This window comes from Melanotaenia boesemani, chromosome 23 (genome assembly GCF_017639745.1).
Source record: "Melanotaenia boesemani isolate fMelBoe1 chromosome 23, fMelBoe1.pri, whole genome shotgun sequence".
Lineage (NCBI taxonomy): Eukaryota > Metazoa > Chordata > Actinopteri > Atheriniformes > Melanotaeniidae > Melanotaenia > Melanotaenia boesemani.
The window spans coordinates 18,154,231-18,170,260 of NC_055704.1; the positions used below are offsets into that span (position 1 = coordinate 18,154,231).

At 40.7% G+C, this 16,030-nt stretch overlaps 1 protein-coding gene across 4 annotated transcripts in view; it reads left to right on the forward strand.

Annotated features, from left to right (window-relative positions):
• The window catches only part of foxp2 (forkhead box P2), a 96,947-nt gene that overhangs the window by 21,718 nt on the left and 59,199 nt on the right, over positions 1-16,030 (forward strand). Inside the window, exon 4 of one of the 4 annotated variants that reach the window (XM_041977381.1) lies at positions 9,741-9,843. The exons of the other annotated variants lie outside the window; for them this stretch is intronic. The gene's annotated coding sequence lies outside the window, so the exon portion shown is untranslated. The remainder of the gene's footprint in view (positions 1-9,740; positions 9,844-16,030) is intronic. 4 annotated transcript variants of the gene reach the window in all.

The window sequence follows — 16,030 nt, forward strand, 5'->3', positions numbered from 1 at the left end:
AACTTGTAAAGTAAATAATGGAGATATATTTCAGAGTAAGACATTTGCACACTTTGAGATTTGACTTGCAACGCCTTTGAGAAGCCACCTAAAATAACAAGCAGAAATTCAGAATAGAGTAGGTAGCATTTTGACAGCTTGATTCATCTATAATAAATATTTTATTTCAACTTGGTTTTATCCTGTTTGGACCCTTAGAGTCCCTATTACAAGCACAGCTTTTCAAGTCGTCTTTTTTTTTTTTTTTTCCAAGTGCCACATCTGGCATAAGAGGTATTTCTTTGCAGATTGATTGATTTCCCAGGCTTTGTTGGAAGAGATTCATGCAAGCCACACAGCAATTGACTAAGAAGCATGCATCAATTCACAGACACACGTAGCCAGCCTCTGTACCCCCTCCCCTCCAAGAAAGCTCAGACACTAGACTACTGTAACTCCATTTGGTACCTAGCAGGATATTGTATATCGAAAAAGAAACCTCAGATTTGTCCCATCCCAAAACAATGAGCCCTTGTGCTACTGCACTCCTCTTCGTTTTCCCTGTTAAAGCTACTATAATGTAATAAGCACAAAAATACATCTAAAAATATGATAGTATGTATATATTCTTTAGTCATTTTGGTGCATTATTCACCTATATGTTTGCCAGCTTGAAGAGAAGAGGTGGAACAGATTGAGGTTAGTCACCTAGTCTCAAAGAGACTGAACAGCAGAACAAGTAGATTACCTAATAGTCCTGCTATGTATTTGAAGTAGAGCCTGCTGTTTGTTTGGGGATGAATGTGCAGGGGGATGTCTCACAAGCAGCTGATGGGTAGTTTTAAGCTGTCAGAAACGTCCCTGTTTGCCATTTGCCCTCTCAAGAAGACAACAGAAGGCTTGAACAGGGGTAAAGGACAATATAAAGAGAAAGTTATTGTTTTCTAAATTCACAAAGTGTTAAAAAAATGTTGCCTCCAAGTATAATTGGTTGCCCTTGTGTAGATTAAATCTTATCTACGATGATGATAGCATGACAAGTGTAAACCACTGATGTACCCTCCCTCACTATTTTTAGGGCCTAAAGTAATGAGATCTCAGCTGAGTCTGCTCTCTTCTTGAGTATGTTTGTAAACAACAGCATTGTAGTTTGTCGGTGAGAAAATAGGATCTGTGTTATGTTCATGCCAGAAACTGATTCATAGCTGCATCAAAAATATCATCAACCTGGTGTAAATGACTTAATTACATGCCAAGAATGCATGAAAAACAAACTGAAGCAGGGGTGTATGTGTACAAGTAGAAAGAATTGATTAAATTTGTTGCATCATTTTCTGAAATTAACTAATTAAATAAGCACAGTAAAGATTTCTTTATGTAAGGGGCTGTGATGGAGTGCTTTTGTCATATTAATTTTTTATAGCTGTTTTTGGGCAGTAAAAGCCAAAGATACAACATGCCCCCCAACATATGCTGTAAAAGAAGATAATCATATTCTTGTATTTTATTCTGCAAACTCTTCTTCCTTCCTCCTTGAATTTTTTTTAACAAACAGTTAGAAGCTTTGATTCTTAAAATCCTCTGCCAGCCATTTCTGTTTTGCTAAATTGTACATCTAGTCCTATTTTCAAAGTCATCAGCGATTGCTTTTTTGCCACTCAGAGCACTGAACATGGACAGCTTTTAAAGGTAGTGAGTAGGTCTGATAAGTGGCTCAATCCTTGTACTAAAGCATTTTTACTGAAGGTTTAATAGCTACTGTATAATGAATTATAATGTATTCTCTCCAATTGCAAATTTCCTCTAATACAGCCCCTCTGCTGTAGTGAAAAAGTCCATCTGAATATAATTGTGACCAGCTTTTTAAGAGTACAAATCAATTGCATGATTTTAAGTAGTTAGACTCATACTTTTGTTGTAAATTTCCCCCAATGCCAAATAGGACGTTGCTTGTATAACTGGAATAGCAAACCAATTTCGAAGTAGTGACATTTCTCATCCTGAAAATGATTTGCTGTGTTTGCAGCACATCATGGTCAGTTCTAAGTAGCTGCGCGTGTTACAGTAGGATAAAATACAAGTGTTCAGCTGAACATTTCTGCCTAGTTTGAACTCATTGAAAAGCAATAGGCTTATGAATCTTGCTGTTCCAATTTAATGGAACATACCTTTCAATGACAGTGTGCTGGCAGCACATCATCAAAGTGAAACTTCCAAAGTTCCGCTTAACTTGTTGCTGAAATAGTTTCTCGTTTTCAAGAAAATTGCAGTGCGCCAAGTCTCAAGAAGTGTATCAGGGAATCATCCCTGAAGGAGAAATTGCCACTTGCATACTTGTCTTTGACCAAAGTGAAGCCCTCACCCACTCCAGGGGAACATGCGCTGTTTAGGAAGATATAAAGGAGTAATTTTATTACTCGGTACATCTCCCCTCAGAAGCCATTTCATTTCTCCTTTCAGCCTCCACAGAAGCCTTTATTTGATCTCATATTCCAGAGTATGACTGCCTCAAACCAGTCGGACTCCGTTTATTTTCATTTGGAAAACACATTTAGTGTTTGAAGGGATGGCAAAAGATTTAAGTGAAGAGCAGGGGTTCTGGTGTAGAAGGGACTGAGGCAAGTTTCTCTACATGTCAATGTCCCCCTGCAGGGATTGTTGGCAGTCAAACTTTGTTTTAATCTCAGTTTTTTTTTTGTTTTTTTTTTTTCATTTTAGTGGGACTTCTTTCTGCATGATGGAGAAAAATCTTTCGGGCATAACTTCTAGTCTTGTTGTCTTTGCAAATAGCTGTTAGGTTTGCATCCATACAGTGAAATCAATCCAGCCGGATACTCTTAACTCAGTGCTTTGAAACTGCAGATCATTTAAAAAGTGTGCCATTTATTAGGCAGCCCACTTAGGCAGCCCAGATGTAGCTGGTCACTTGAGAGGGAGACTTCCTCATAAAGCCTGAGCCTTTACAGCGGGCACAACTGTTGAGTCAAAATGAACCCGCAGCCTTTCTTCAGCTCCACATATTTGGCTATTTACTAAATCCTGACCCAGTGCAGCTGTCTGCAAAGCCTGCACCTTATCCAGAGTCCCACATTTCCTTAAAGTCTCACTCCCACTCTCATTTATCAGTGTTTCTGTCTGCCTCTCAGCCTGCGCCTGCAGCACCTATATCCTCTCTAGCCTGTGTCTGGTGACAGCACAATGAAAACATTTTTGTGGAAAGTGTCGTTTCAGTGCTCTGGAAGTCCCACTCACCTAAATAGTTCCTCCTCTATGTCTTGTCTGTCTTGCTCCTTTTTTTTTTCTCTCTCTTTATTTTGTGTGGGGGCAGTTGGGGATGTATCACAGCCTCACTGGGCTCAGTTCCACACATTCAATTACCTCCAGATGTAATTCCTACACCCCCCCACCCTTCAACCTCAAATTAGTGGCTAGTAAAAATTAGGTTTGAATTAGGAGTGGTGTGGATAATATGAGAGTTGAATTTTACATATAATGAGTTTATTATTCTTTGCTAGAGTTTTCCTGAATTTATTTTATCAGGACTTTTTTTTCTAGGTGTAATTAGTATCTAGTTGAATGGTGTTTTAGTCATGAATGGATGGCCACTATGTCAGCTGGGAGAAGTAATAGGACTGCAAGATCCAGCACAACAAAAACCAAATTTCCACATCTCAAACGCTTCTGGAGACTATTCCCCAAACTTTCATTATTGTCTAATTCACGGCCAGTGTTAAATTTTTCATGCAGCGTGAAAGTATTTTTCATTGCTACTTGTAAATGCATCAATAGGATTCCTTGGATGTTAGGTAGTGGTTGTTGCATAGCATATACAGGTGTTGTGCTCCTTTGACTGCCAGTGGAGCTTGTCTTGCTGCCATTCAACTGTGTAGCTGTGGTTCTGGGAATGATAATCTCTTTGGCAGAGCTGGAGCTGTGGGATCCTCAGACACTACAGATCGCTGTCATAAATGGGTTTCAGATTTATCCCTTACAGGAAATCCGACTGAATGAAACGACTATTGAATCTCACATTTTTTAGCTGCCTTTTCATCTTGATGACATCTTAGAGGCCAGGAACATAAAAAAAGAAGGAAAAAAAAAAACAACAACCGAGCAGCATGTACTTTTCTCTAAGTAGGAATTTAATTAAACCTCTGCTTTCTTTACCATTTGATAATATCTACTCCTGTGAAAAAAGGGAAGTTGTCCATCCTCTGCTCTTTCATGTAATTCCAATCAGCGATATAACAGGTAAACTGCTGTGAGCTGCACTTGCTTGTTTAAATGTATCCATCTCAACTGAGCCTTTGATTTCAGCAACTCGTTTAATTCAAATACTCGTTTGAAGAAAAGCTTTTTTTTTTTTTTTCTTTTTTTTTTTAAGACGAGGTGGTGTTAGGGTGGGCATTGGAGGCAGCTGTGGTGGTGGGGAAAATAAGAGGAGGCGCAGGAGAGCCAATTTAACCTGGAGTGTCTGTCGCTGGTCTGCCAGCTCCATCGTTTCAAGAGGCCGGGTGAGCTTGAACTGCGTGACTTCTGTCATTTCGATCTCTTTTATTTTTCTGCTGTAATGTATACTTTAATTCCTGCCCGCCTGCCGTCTGTGTATAGCAGGCGCGTCGGCAGAAGCAGCTGGAGGGGAGGCGCAGGTATCATTAAGCCTTGGAGAGGCACCAGCAGAACGCTGCTGAGTGCTATACGTGGCTCCTTGCAGCGCGTGTTGATATTTCTGGGCCCAATGAATGTACAGCCTAGTTTATTTTCAATAGGAACCCGAGGCCAGGCTTGGCCGGAGTGTCCCCCCCAGCTGCTTGCTCGGGCTGTTGATATTGAGTCAAGCAAACACTCTCTCAGGGATGTCCTGTTGGGAACTCAGCCAAAGTCGCAAATGGAAGTCACATGTGGAGAGTCCCAGAGGAAGGCAGTGAGGCCTGAATTCACACCCTCATTTACAATAATCAATTGTACAAGTTTTATGAAAGGGTTTATTAAAGATTACAGACAAGCTTGCCAAGCTTTTCATTACTTGTTGATTTAAAAGTGCTTTATTTTCTGAATTGACAAAGGAAATTGAACAGCTTACAGAACAAAATGATCATACAGAGTTTAGTATTGTGATTGCAGTAATCAAGGATCCCTCTACCTTCATTAACTGCCCTCATGATTTTATTTATTTATTTTATAGCAGCGAAACACATATGCAAATATATTTGGACTCTGTCATTATCATCCACTTAATAGGCATTTCATTAGGGACTTCTGAATGCACTGTGCAAGGCAAGTTGCCATGGATACCCTGGTGCTTAAGTACAGTATATTAAATTGGTGCTGTCTTCCAACCACTTATATAATCACCGGTCTGTAATGGTCTCTGCCTTTGTGGCCATAAGCAACATATTGTGTGATCAACATTGCCCTGGACTCTAAAAGAGCCCTACCCAGTCATTATGCCTTATTTGTATTATTATTTTTTGTAGGCTGGATTTGGTGGATCATGAATTGTGCTTGCAGAACATTTAAGTGACAACTAATGAATGGTGCTGATGTGCATTCTTTATTTCTTTATTTATTTTATGCGGAGTGTTTTGCTCATTGGTTATCACTGTTGCAAGGGGTAGTGGTGACATCACTTTATTCTGTCTGGGTTTAATGTGAGAACAGAGGAGGGGGAGTCAATTGGTAATCTCCACTGAAAAGTGTATGTCAGTTTTGCTCTTGGTACCTGGGCTAAAGAAATGAACCTTATCCAACCCTGAAAAGTTTTTTCTTCAGTGCACATTTTCCTAAATCCACTTTTGAATACTTACAAGTTTCTCAAATGTACTAATATTTTCCTTTTTTCAGAATAGCAGTGAAGATACTTTGATGTGGCTTGGTGGTGACGGGGTTGTGGTGATTTTTTTCATTGTAGCTTTAAGGAAATAAACATAGTTAGTAGTAGTAATTGTGTGTTTGTCTGTAAACTGAGAAAATTTATTGCAATGTAGGGATATGGGAAGCAACATCCGTTACTATTGTTGTCACAGCACAGCATCTCATATCCCCCACTCCCCCACTGCTGCTCTTACTCTTGCCAGGGTTTGTAACCAGCTGCTGCCACTCTCACCCCTCCCCACTGTACCCACTACACATGTCTGTCTGTCTCTCCCCCATTTTCTGCTCCCACCATTCTGTTGCCACCTCATCAAGGCGCTGGTGGGCCTGCTTGTCTCCGTTGACCTTGGCAGCAGAAGGCAGTGGAAGAAGAGACTTGGGGAATAAACACCTGAAGGGAAAGACACTCAGTTGTCTCAGATGTGGGGAAATGAGCATAGCATTCTCCCTGGTGAAGCTAATGTTTCTAAGACCAGGGGCCTCTTGTTTGTCTTTTCCAGTGAGACTCTCCAAATAGTTTATTAAAGGTGCTGGAGGAGCTTTTTTACCCTTAAGCTTTTAGTGGCGAAAGAGAAATAGTAGAAATTACCAGCATAACATGGATGCTTAGAGCAATTACAGCAGTTGTTTAATGTTGCCCCCTTTTGACTCTCTCTGTTGCTATTTTTTTCCTCTCCTGCTTTCTTTTGCACTTTAGTCATCTCCATCTCTCTTTTCTTTTTATCTCGCTGGCCTCAACTTCCATCGTCTCTCTTTCTCTGCCATGATTTAGTTTTTATCCCACACCCCCTCCTACCCGCTGCACAGTTCAGACAGTTGACACTAATGAAAATGCTCCATCTTTTGGTCTGTGTTGTCTCTTAATAATGATATCATACTGCTGAAATATGCTTGAGCAGAGCTGGGGAGATAATGTGCTATTTAGAGTCTGTTAAATCATACCAGTACACCGCTCAGAGCTGTGAGTTCAAGTGGTCTTTACCCCATGTTAGGGGCTACGTCTTCTCCTAAACAAATCTGTCACAGTTGCCCTGGGTACCTCTTCTTAAAACATGCAAGTTCTTGCTGTCCTTATAAGCTTATAAGCAGCTGCCAGCACATGTGTATCTATTAACTGTAAATTTAATTTATTTATAACTGTTTCTATGTATATAACACCATTATGTAGGCAAATGAAGAAAGAAATAAAGAAATGCTCCCTCTTGTATTGGATCTCTCAGGCCCATGTGGCACGGCAAGCTGGTGGCAGATGGACTAGCTCTCTGCATCTGCTGTGTGCAGACTGGGGGCTTTGTACTCCTCTCTCATGGGGAAGACCAAGGCTTTCTACTTGCCAGTAGATTCCTGTCTGTTGGAGCGACTAAGAAAAACATCTGTGGCATGCGAGAGAGACGGGGAGAGAACAGGAGAGAGGAGGGAATAATAAGAAATTGACAAAAGTATCAGCAAACACCATTAGCTCTAAATGTTCCATCTCATTACCTGTTGTGCGTTGTTTACAATAGGGCAAATATATCAGTACATCATACGTAACACATCTGAGCCCAGCCGAGTTAAATTCAGCTTTAGTCAGCTTTTTTAACAGGTAAAGATAATCGGAAGTCTTTCCATTTATATCTGGATTCTGACCTAATTCATTTGGAGAGATTTTTTAAACATCTTGCTTTTCTTCATGTTATGCTTTCAAAAGTGATATTTGAGTTTTTTGTATGATATATCTTTGCATAGATGTCCCCTGACAGTGTTGAGAATAACTTTTTAAATTGGTCTTTTTTTGTTGTTTTGTTTTGTTTTTTCTTAAGACATTTTTGTGCAGCATCTTGACAAATAGACTCAGTGTCAATGTATCATTTATTAAAAACAAACAAAAAAAAAAAAAAACTGCAAGTGTTCTGCATGCGGTAATCTCCCCATGCAGTTTTCAACCTTTGTAGTCTTCCTTCCCTCGCAGATTCCTCCAGAACCCCCACCCCCCCACCCCCTCCCTATTTCTTTGCCAACTCTCAGCACCCTCCGCCCCCTCTCCTCAGCTCCCCACGACCAGCCCCCCTACCCCCCGATCAAGCCACTGGTTTTTGTGTACTATTGGTCCTCAGGCGTCAAAACAATCCAGCGGGGCTGCCTGACTTGTTTTAATTAGGCAGCGCTGAAACGGCAACTGTCTCTCAGACGTGACCAGGCAGAGGTGCTCTCCCCTTGCACTACTGTAAATACCGCTGTAAATACTTCTCTGGTGATGTCTTTGACAGTAAGCGCCAGCTAGTTACTCTCTACCCTCTTTTTTTCACTTTTCATCTTCTATTTTCTACCAGTGGCATTTTCCTCGGTATCTCCATTTTTTGACAGAGTAGGCTAATGCTGTCAGGTTTCTGAGAATACTTCTTCAAATGCTTCTTACCGAGGAGAGTGGATTTCTCACTGACCGTTTAAAAGGTAGGTCATGTCTCTTTTTCAGTCATAGGCTACTTATGGCTTTGTTTAGACGTGACATTGTGGTAATGCAGCTGTGCTTTGTAACTTGGGTAATGCATGGACGTGATCTGGCTAATTGTTTTTAAGTGCCCTTTACACTCACTGCTGGAGCACGGCATAGGATGCCGACTGCCGCTCAACCCTTCACTAATCCTATTCAGACTCTTTACATCTTTGTGCACACACACACGCACACAGACTTTGACATGCACACAATCAGAACTGAAAAGAAAAGCACTGAACTGCGCGAGAATAAAGCCAGGCACACATACCTTTGCGGTGAAAGCACCTCTCTTAGCAGCGTCCTTTAGCCCTGCTTCTGTCTGTTTCCCTCTCGTCTCAGCGCGCCGACTATATGGAGCAAAGTAGCGAACCAGTCCAGCAGGTTGTGTGTATGTGTGTGTGTGTGTGTGTGTGTGTGAGAGAGAGTGCACTTGTATGAATGAGAGAGAGAGGAACACAGAGGGAGTTTTTAGCGAAGCAGATGTGTGATTAGAGCAGCGGAGCTCGCTGGTAAGCACGCAGGCAAGGTGCGAGCGGAGAGCCGGTGAGCTTCCTGCAACGAGTCACAGCAGTCCCCGTGTGAAGATCCTCTCACACACTCTCACATACACACACTCGCTTAGTCTCACAAAGGACCCACCCACACACTGAGAGTAACTTCACACACATTTGCACCCAAATGCACGGATTTAATAAATCTTTCTTTATCCAAACTCATAATAAAGTAACTGATGTGATGAATCAAATTTTTAAGATTATTTTTAATAATTAGTAAACAAAATAGAAATTTAACTAATAATTGCTGTTTCTGTCTTTTCTAATAAAATGGAGAATGAATGGAGTTTTTTCAGTGAATGTGAGATTTTATCCACAGCAGGTAAAAGAAATTATGGTTTAATTACGTCCAGTGTGGAGAGAAATAGGGCCTCCGTCTCTGTCATAAATTTCCATTTTGTACACTACCCCCCACCTTTCACACACACTCCCTCTGCTGTCCCTTTTCCGTTTTTCTTTTTTTTTTTTTAAACCCTAACTCAAGCCTCCTCTTTCGGGCCTGCGTGTCCAACCTGCACAGGGGGCCCCAGTCAGTAATTGCCCCGGTGACAACTGGAAATGATAGAATAATTGTCAGGAGAGGCGTCTGGGCTTTCTTTCTTTCTCTATTTTTTCTTTCTTTTTTTCTTTTTTTTTTCTTTTTTTTAATGGGGCAAGGGTGATTTAAGTATGCATGAATGGCACAGTGGTGGTGAGGTGGCGAGAGCAGAGAGAGAGAGGGGGGGAGCAGGGGGAACTGGGGCGGGGGCTGGGATGCGGGTGGCGAGGAGGAGGGGGGGGGGGTGGCTTGTTTATGATGCCATCCCCCATAAACACGGCTGAAGTGATGACACAGATAGTGTTGCCTCTTCACACAGTGACACCAGTCGACTTGTGGCCGTTGCTGTTAGACACCCTCGCCGGTGGCAGAGGCGAGTTCTCTGCTCTCTGGTCAAGATCTCTGGCACTCCTCACCTTCAGGTAAAAAAAAAAAAAAAAAAAAAAAAAAAAAAAAGTCAGGCACACTTCGTCCATCCCTCCATCAATCCATCCATCCATGCATTCATCGACCCATCAATCTTCTGTCACCCATAGTCTACTCCAGGCTCTTGGCTGTGTTTAATGGTTGTGTTTTATTGCCGGGCTGTGTCTCCTGCCTTCCCCGTTGGTCGTCCCACTGTGTAACCGTTCAGCCTTGGTCTGCGGGCTCTGTTAATCTGCTGCTTAATTAGTGCTGATGAATGGCTCAGCGTGTGTGACTGCGTGACTGTGTGACTGTGTGCACGCGTGCGTGGGCCCAAGCGAGTGTGTGCACTGACGTGGCTTTGCGATTTGTGCGTCTGCACGAGTGTGAACTTACTGTGGTGTTTTTTGCTCTTGTACTTCCCGATCAGTGTGCTTCACAGATGTTGCTAAGCTAATCATTGATCATTAAAATTAAGAGGACAGAGATGCACTACTATGATTAAAGTAAATACAAGGGGACAGGCCCTGTTTAACCTCTCATCTGTTGTGACAATCAAATATTTATCAGCTGCAGAAATGTGCTTCTTTGAGTGAAAAGCTAAGTTTGACTTGTTTGTTTTTCTCCTACTTATATGGGGGGAAAAATATCTCAAACTCTGGAGCAGATGTTTAGTTAAAAAAGGCGAGAGGTCACTGATAATTGGTGAAGCACTAATTATCTTTATCAAAGGCGAGTGGGATCATTTGTTTATTTAAATATTGATGAGGGTGAGCAAGGCATGGTATTGGCCTATTGTGGGCATATTATTAACATTTCATAGAGCTTTGTGCAGGAATGCGAAAGGGACTCCTCTTCATAATTTAATACCCTAATGCATAATGAGCTATGTGATTAGCTCACATGGAGAATTGGCCAAACTCCATTTTGAAGGCAGATAATTTACATTGTTCTCCAGAGTCTGGCATATAATAGGTTCTTTAGAGCAATAAAATTAAATGCTACACATTTTATTTTTCAGCTTACAAATCCCCCTGGCAGTATTAGGTTTTCAGTCTGCTCACATCCATTTAATTTTGTTGGGAAAAAAAAAACAAACAACAAAAAACAGTAGTTTGTGGTGAGGATGAATTTTAAAATTGCCTAACTAAAACACATGTTTACTTACATGTTTTATTTAGATTGCACACTGGCCAATTAACACTGTTCATTAACAGAGCCGCGTTATTTGTTTTGAAAGTTTAACCAATCACTTTGTTATGGTAATTGTGATGTAATTTAATTTGAGTTCCCATAATGATGATGCCACCATTATCCACATAAATGATGCAGTTAAGCAGCACGGCCTCATTTGCATGTGCTCGAAGGGAGAGAGGCTGAAAGGAGTCGGCTCCCGTATCACTCTGCTTTAATTTTCCACCTCTGTTCACTCCTGCCCTATGGGTCTTCCTGGACTGTCGCTGACTATTGATGATCAGAACTTTTATCTGGATTTCTTTTTTTAATGGCTTAATAAGTGGCCTTTATTTGTCTGCTGAAGGAATCCCAGAACCACTATTTCTGTGAATTAAATAATTGATATTTGAGGCAAATGAACAATGTAAATGACAATTTAGTTAATCATCTGTTAACTATTTGACAGAGTGACTGATTCATGTGACCACCCCCCCCTCCCCCCGAAACACACACCTGTTCACTTTACATTAGGTCTGTTTTTTTATGTTTGAGATGCTGGTGGTGTATAAGGGTTGTTTCTTAAATTTGTTTCCATATGAAAGTGGGTTTTTGTTGGTTTTGTGGCTTTTTTATTGTTATGGTTATTGTTATTATTTTTGGCTTGGACAATATTAAGATGTGGTCTTAACATCAGCTTGAATATAGTTTTTTATGTCTTTATTTATTTTTTTTTACAAAGACATGCAGTCAAGCAGTAAGTCTTTTTTTTCCCAAATTGTGAAATGAGGAGTGAGTCCTTCATCCAAATAATTTTTGAAGTGCCTAACATTGTCTTGAAAAAGTGTGGCTAAGCCGAGGTTAAAGACAGCTCATTATGTGTTTTGTCGTGGGTTAGGCTTTTGTAATTTTCCTCAGGAAAGATTTTTTTTTGTCCTCACCAAAACCCCCTCCTGCTTTTATGCTTCTAATTGGTTACATAAATCTTGTCTGGTATGAATGAGGAATGTTGCGGTGTTGTCAACTGCAATCTTCACCCTTATTTACCAATTCATTAAGATCTATCGATGCAGGACTGCTGAGAGGGAATGACAACATAAATCAGAGCTGGAGACATAATGGCCCTAATCAACCAGAAATAACTGGAAACGTCACAATGAGCTATGTCTCTGTAGCTGCGCCGGCCGCGGCTGGCTCCCGTGCCTGTCCGCTGGATCTGCCCCGCAGTGGAAAGGACCGCAGAGTCAGACCATCCAACTGTCATTAACTCCTCTGATTTTCCTCTGCTCTCCTCAACCCCACCAGTGTAAGGAATTTGTCCATTAGCTTGTTTTTGTTATCCATCTCTTGCTCTGTGTCAAAGCAGCTCAGTCCTGATCACTTACGGAATCAAACCTCTTTTCTGAGTGGAATACTTCCACACATGAGGTCTATAAATACAGTTAGGTCGGAAGTGCCCTGAATTCACAGCACACCTCCTCTTCTCCTGATAAAGATGATTGGATGAGACAATGAGGCCTCCCCTCTTTATAGGTCAATTAGCCCTGATTAGGTGGGTTGAGTTAATTAACAGAATTGGCAAATATGCAAATGAAAGCCGACTGATCGGCTTTCGTCACTGTCTTGCTCACTCGCCGCGGCAGGGCTGCCTACTGCCTCAGCAGAATGAGGTGTCTGATGGGTAACATGTAAATGATATGGGTCGAGCCTAAATACTGGAGAAAACTATTTTTTCTCCTCCTCTTTTTCTCTTTCTGTCGGAATTTTGCAGAGACACAGTAATATATTTAAAAAATGTGCATTTATAGCTGCACTAGTGCTTTTAGCTCAGCAAAGGCAGATGTATACACAGTGATAAATTTAATTTCTTTTAATTGAATATTCATAATTTTGCTTTACATACCGTTTTTGTTCCTAACCAGATACTTTTTTCCCCTAGTCAGTTTTACATTTTGCTTTACATTAATTTACACTAACGTAGTATCATGCACACTATTCATCAGTTTCTCTTGTATTTGATTCTAAAGAGACATTGTGCCGATTGTACAATTGAACATGCATTTTATGCTCTTTCCACTGGTTTTCTTTGTCATTTTTCCCCTTTTCTGTTCTCCTCGAACACTGACTCCGATACACACTCACATATCCATTCAGGGACACTTGCACACTGTGGCAAATAGTCTGTCTTTTATCTTTTTCTACCTCATCTTCTTATTGTAAATAGAAAAGAATTAAGTTTTGAACATTCTTGACTGAATGTCTACTATCACAGAACTACAATTTATTGTCAGCTCAAATGAAGAATTGAAATATGACTGAGGTTTTGTCAATGTAGGGCTCATTGGACAGGAGATAACCACATTTGATTCTGTTGCTTTGAATAATGTTAATCCAGCAAAAAAAAAAAAAGCAAAGTCCATTATTCATATTCATCTCTTTCATTTGGCCCCACTCCTGATTTTGTAAATATGATTTCTTCAGCCCCCTTTTCTTCCTAAAGCAATCTTTATTCACTGGTAAAGTACTTTTGAAATTCCTCTATCTGTGAGCAGAAACCATTACCATACACAGGTTTATAAGAAGCAGTCATTAATGCTCTTTTATGGTGGTCCTTTAGTGCCAAAAAGGAAGCTTTTAATTCTGAGGCACGGCAGCTTGGCTTGCCTTATTTAATCCGGGAGACTGGGTTTTGTCGAACGTCGCTTCCCAAGTGGTCGTTTTTCCATTTCCAACTCCAAACTCTCCTGCATGAAGCAGTGGGCTGTAATGAATTTCTTGTGGTGTCCCTGTGCTGTGACAGCTCACTGAAAGCTCACCAGAAAAAAATATCTGTTCATACCCAAGTACAAACAAACAATCATAATTAAAGAATAATGATTAAGTTTTTAAACTTTTTTTTTTTTCCACAGAATTATTCGATTTTGGGGGATAAATTTATCGCATAAAATGCTATGCTTTTTTTGTCAGCACATACATGGCATTTTGATTTATTAAGCAATCTTAACTATTGAAAACGTGAGCTCTTGCCCTTGCACAGTTACTTCTTTATTTGGTATGCATAGTAACTTATAGCAATGATGAATTAATTTCACTCAAGCACAGAATCTGTGATTATTTTTAATGGTAACCATATCTCGACCTGATCAGAGAACTGTGAGGAGTTATCAGACTGTGAAATGTAATTTCTATTATTATGTTGTTTTTTTTTTTTACTTCACAAAGCCAAAGACTTACATCCAGCCACCTGAAATGTGAGCTGATAATCAACGGACGTCTGGGATCACAGGTTTATGGTCCCTTTTCCCCCCTTTTTCTGTCTCATCCTAATGATAATGTTTTTTGCAACTCATGCATATAGAATGAATGGATCAGTGTTTTAGACAGAGAGACAGTGTGAACATCCTCTCACTGGAAATGGATAACCCAGAGTTAAAGACAGTGTCAGGCCAGTAGCGTTTTAACAGTGAATGTCTGAGTGTATGCGTTTAAATTCCTCTGTGTTCCTGAAACATTGTTTGAGCACAGCAGACAGCTGTGTATTTCCTCTAGATGGATGGCCAGTGTCATAGTGTGTGTTTACTGCACATGATAGAGCGGGAGACAGGCCAGGTAATGAGGCTACATTAAGGGCTTTTAGACCTCGCAAACAAAGATGGAGGGCTGCTTCTTTACCATTTAATGATAGGTGTGTGTGTGTGTGCATGTGCAAGAGAGAGAGTGTATAAGGCAATGAAAGGCTCAATTTTCTTTATACCTTTTGTTGTGTCACTTCTCAGAAGAAAGGGGAAAATCCTTGTGAAGTCTGAGCCAAATGCTTCACCAGGATGCTTTTTTCTCTGATGGTGATGGAACAGATAGATTTGCAGAATTTATGGGTAAATATTTGGTTGTATGGTTGCACAAGGAAAGAAATGACAGTTGGTAGAAGTTTTTTTTTTCTGACCCTCCACCTTAATAGAAATGTTGAAGCCACCAGCAGTCATTGACATCAGTAAATTTAGACTGTCTCCATCTTTCACTATCTTTACAACACCCCACTAGCTAAACCTTAAGTATCACTGTCATCAAGTAATACACCTGCAGAATTACCAGCGTATTACCAGGTAATAACACCCTTCCTCTCTACTTCCGTTCATGATAATAAGCGGTCTAGGTTCTCCCTCATTGGAAGATTATGGCTTGAGAAAATTGCATCAAATCGCAAGTGTGTAAAAATGCAGGACACTGACAATTTGTGGACACAAAACACACATGTGGGCAAGCCGGCAGCCTCACTCATGCTGCATTAAACTTGCCTGCTCCACCTCAGATCAGAAGAAGGGGCCCCATCAGATATTGTAGCTGTAGGTGGCGTGGCTTTTTCCAACCCAGTTGGTTCAGCGCAGGCTGATCCGGGGGTCAGGACTGTTACCCCTAAGGGAGAGGGCACAGGAGGACCTGTGGTGGGCACGTTTAGTCACAGACACATCCAGACACAAATGTAGATACATACTTCATACAGTCACGCCCTCAGGTGCTGAGTATTGTCACTATCTGTCTCTCTTGAGTATTGTAAAAGTGTGTGTCTCTCTGGCTGTGACAGTTCCATCACCCCCACAGCCAGAGCCGCAGCTTGGCCGCCCGCTCATCACTGCAGCCTAGCTGTGTTTCTAATTGACATTCTAATTGGCAGATTTGAATGCTGTCTTTAGATGGCTAATTAATTTATCTCACCGCTGTCATTAAGGTTAAAGCACCATCTGATCTCTGCGAATATACTTTGCATATATCTGCATTATCATCATGTTGCAGCTTGACATATTGCACAGATTTTGTTTTGTGGCGGGGGGTGGATTATAGCACTGAGATTAAGCTGTGCAATGGGCTTTTATTATTTGTATATATAATTCAAATTATTCCTAATTTTTTCATAATTTTATGCCTTTTTTAACATAACATTAATTATTTATACATAAGTAATCACACATAAGTACATAAAAAAAAATTTACATCGGTTAGTTAGTATCATAGAAGCAATTTTCCGCAGATATC